Genomic DNA, 4,667 nt, shown 5'->3' on the forward strand with positions numbered 1-4,667 from the left:
TTCCAACCTTCTGATGGCTGTGTTTAAACATTTTAAAGATGCCATTAAATTTAAGATAAGGTATTGCTAAAGGTCAGGCCCAACAGCCCTTTCTGTGGCTTTGTATAAAATATGGTTACGACATTTGCAATTCATTGCATATTCTTTGAAGCTAAATTTTACAAAGTATCACAACTTTTTTAGAATTAGGGTTGTAAGTAAAGACAATTTGATAATAACTAACTGGAGAGTGGTTTTACTTGCTGCATGTAAATAAACAGCACAGAGTTTTATGCCATTGAAGTGAGCTTTGCAAAATAAACATGCATTTTGATCTGCAGCAAGCTATTTCAGAGAAAAGAAAGACTGTTTGTAACCATTGTTGCATTTCAAATAAAGCTGTAACACATTGTAATTCATCATCATTTTAGTGGAGCTGTGGTTGGATAGTTTAAGTAGTTTTTTCTCTTAATAGTTGCTGAGATTTGCCATCATATGAGTAGAGTGAGTATGTATTCTGCAATCTTCACTGAGACAGAAAACTCATCTGATTAGAAAGTGATTTAAGCTAAAACTGATCCTTTCCAGTTTTCAGGATACTTGAAAGTCTACACTGGGAAATATTTACTTCTGCAGCCAAGTCGCTCCAACATTTTCATAAATCAAAGCAGACGCAATCTGCTGTTCCTCTGCTCCAAGGTCTTCCTATGATGCTTGTTGATTCATTCTCTTAACTAAGACCATGACTGAGTCATTCCCAAGTCTTTCAAACAGAGAAAGAAGAAGACAGCTGAGATTGTACTGTGTACTTAAGTGGTTACACTTCCCCTCCTGAAATAAACTGGCAAGTTTAGTGATAGAAAACCTTTTGATGACCACAATTAGATCTCTAGACAGAATCAAAGAGTTTTTAAAGGTTTTTTTTTTTTTTAAGGTTTATCAGATTATTCATATCATTAAGTTTTCTTGATCAGTTTGATCTGCAGTTATGGAAACCTGATGATATTGATTACTGTTCAACTGTACAGCAATTCTGCCATTTATATAAATACATATAAAAGATGAAGGAGAACTATAGGGTCCCTTATGTTTAAAAACATTAAGGGACCATTTAAAGTTTCACAACCATCCCACTATAGTAAGTGACCCCTCCCCATGGGTGAGTACTATCCCTCCTGAAGTTGAAGCAGAAACCAAGAGGCTTTGTTTCCTGTGACTTGCTGGACAGTCCAGCCGTGGGTGTTTCCAAGAAATGACCAGATGCAAGGAATTCAAGAGAAGGCTGGCGCGATGCCAGGGAGGGGCGGTGGGAAAGGGGGGAGAAGAGCTGGAAGAAAGAAGGGAGAGGGAAGAGGAGGGAAGTAGAGTTGAGGAACAGCATGGCCTGGTGTTCCTGGAAAAAAAAAAAAAAAAAAACTTTTGGCTTTTGGCAGTGGCTCCACTGAGTAATTCCCAGACAGCAGAAGATCTTACAAACATCTTACAAACTAACTGATGTAGCATGACTAACCATCTTCTCTGGGACATTTATCCATGATGAAGTGAAGGGTAAACAATCCTCCAAACAATAAAATGGCTGATCTAACAAACACTTACATCTATGGTGAACTGTGGTTAGATTGTGTAGAATTTTACTCTTGTTAAACATAAGAAAACAAGACTGACACTGATCAAAGGTACTCTTTCAAAGTCCCCGTTGTTCCACAAATCACTGAAGATCACACCATGCATAGTAGGAACAACTGCATGAAAGTTTGAGAGAAGAAGGACTTTATACATCTCCCCAGAATATAAATAGACTAAGTTGCAGGCATGCTGGGAAGCGTGGGGGTCGGTTGAGGGGAGGGGTCCATATTAAATGGAACACTTACCAACTTAAAATGTGTTAGTATATGAGAAATAATAGAGTCACAGAAATGATGGCATCTATGTTGTGACTAAAATGAAAAACAGCACAAACCACATAAAGTAAAGGAAGTGCATTCACTCCTGATGGGTTTCTAAGAACAAACTGGGCAGTATTACAACAAATGATCTTCATTTCATTACAATGAGAAATTATTTTGCAAAGTGTCCCCCTCTGCAGCGATACACTGCTCGGAAGATCAGTTAACCAGCAAATGATATGCTATTTTGAGATAATTGACATTGGCTGAAAATTCAACATCATTTGTTCTGTGGTTTGAGGAGGCCTGTGGAGAATTCTTGGTCTGATGCTTTTTTTCAGATATTTGAGATAAGTGGACTCCAGTAAGATTGTTCTGTTGTTTGTGTTGTCCTCATTTGCCAGAAAATAAGAAAAAAATCCTTTCTGATGTCAGTTTTCATTTGCTTCCAAAATTATCTAAATATATTTAATATTAGAAAGTTTGCAGAACAATCTCATGCTTTTGCATTTGTTGTTTAGCTGTGTGATCTTCCTCATACTGCCACACTATGCCACCTCACATTCCAGTAACAAATACTATAGCTGTTTTTTCTAAAAATATTTAATCAGACTCACCTGACAGCCCACATTCGGGGTGCCCAAGTCCGGTACTCTAACATCTTGCAACATTTAGTTGCCATTTCTTCTCCAACAAACCTGAATCATATACCTGAATTACTCCTCTACATGTCATCCAACCCATCAGAGGTCTGGTAATGAGTCCTTTGTTTGATACAGTTGTGTTGAAAAAGGGTTGCATCTAAAAGTTGCAGGATGGTGGATCAATGATGGCACTTAGGCACACCTCCCTACACTGGTTAAACTAAGCAGTGTAAACCTCATTAGTAGAGTTAGGACCAATTACTTAATTTTAGATATTAGGGGTGGGAAAATCGAATTGAAAAATTGAATATTGGGATTTTTTGCTTCAGAACATGAACATTTTTTTTTTTGTTTAAAAACAATCTATTTTTTGTTTAGAAAAATATCTTTTTTTTTTTCAAATAAATGAAAAAATATTCATACATTTTTTGTCATTTTCATAGTTTTTATTGATCTTTTTACTTGTCTTATTGGCCATTATAGCAGCAGAATGACTACATTTGTTTGGTTTTAATCTACAAAAATCAGCAATATTGAAGAATTGTGAGAATCGCAATTTAAATCAATCAGCACCCAAAAAATAGGAATTGAATTGAATCGGGACAAATGTATATCGTCACAGCCCTATTAGATATCATCGTTTGCTGCTCATCATCAATATCTGTCGTGGAAAAATTTGTAAAATCTGAGTTAACTTATCAGCATCTATTTTCCATTCTCATGACTGTACATCTAATTAGCTTGTCAGACACTCCTTAAGTTTACATTCACTTATGGGCTTAAGGTCTGCTTATCTCCTCATTGCTGCACTCTGCAGGCTGTGTTCATGTCTAGAACAGATGTCTGACAGCAGTGTGTCCCAAATCTGATGCGCTTCTGGAGGCACCAATGCAGGTTCATGAAGAAATCTTGATGTTGTCCATGTGAAACAATTTATTTCTCAGTATTTTGAAGGCATGGCGCTAACAATATATATGTGGTTGCTATATTGGTTTGCTGGCTGAGGGCTGGTCCAAGCATAATAAAAACAAAGCAGAAAAAAGATGTGAACAAATTCTAGAAAAACAACACAGAGACCGAAATGTAAGACATTAAAACATTCAGTCTGAGTTGTAAGCCATGATGCAGCCATTAGTTTTTTAAGAGTAAAAAAAATGTCCACTGTTGGTGAGGTTCTGGTGTGGAGGGGAAGACCGTTCCACAGAAAAGGCTCTCACACACCTGTGTTTTAACTTTACCTCGGGACAGCATCATAAAATATCAAGGCTCTGGAGGAGGTGTGTAGAGTTAAAAGATCAGAAAGATAAAGGCTTGCCCAATTAAACACTTAAAACGCAGTACAGAGCTTTGCCTTTTTCCTGTCACGCATCCCCAATCAAGAGCTAATTTTGCATCCATCTTGCATCCTACCTGACCTGCTAGCTCTCTCCAGCCAGCAAAAGATGATCTTATGATGATTTTTGGTTGTCCCTTTCTCTCTTTTAATCTTCATGCATTTCTTTGATGAATCAGTGACTGTGTGTGTAATACAGCCAGTTGCTTATCATACCGTGATGCGAAACTCTGTTGCAACGCCACGCAGCGTCCCGGATGAAAAAGTTGCATGGTGTGGTTTTTCAGCCTCGGGACGCTGCTGGGCAGCAGCTACTCCAGAAGCACACATTAGATGTCACTGTGTTATTGAACAAGTCCAGAACGCAGAGTTTTAAGGTCAGAAAGTTAGGAGTTTTTAAGAAGAACATATAAAATCTTAAAATCTACTCTAAATCGAACTGGAAGCCAGGAAATTAAGTCAAAATAAGTCAAACAACTTGCATCAGTTCAATATTTCTCAGATAAACATCTCATACTTACCACTCTAACTGCTGTGGAAAAAAAGCAAACATGCAAAGCAAATGATGTACTTTCTAAAACACTGGCTGCAAAGTTTCTAATCTTTTATGTAAGCTATGTGAGTTCACAGCATTTCTGATACATGTCATGTCTTTATATCCTTATCAGTGCACAGCCCGAGGTAATGCAACGCATTTTTCCTCTGAGAGCATAATTTTCCACAGAGCAAAGAGCAGAATGATACAGTCAAGATATCATTGCTGGGTACTTCTCCTTAATAATATTTCTTGATACAGGATGGTGTTGGCTGTTTATCCAATGCTGT

This window comes from Telmatherina bonti (assembly GCF_933228915.1).
Source record: "Telmatherina bonti genome assembly, chromosome: 19".
Classification (NCBI taxonomy): Eukaryota; Metazoa; Chordata; class Actinopteri; order Atheriniformes; family Telmatherinidae; genus Telmatherina; species Telmatherina bonti.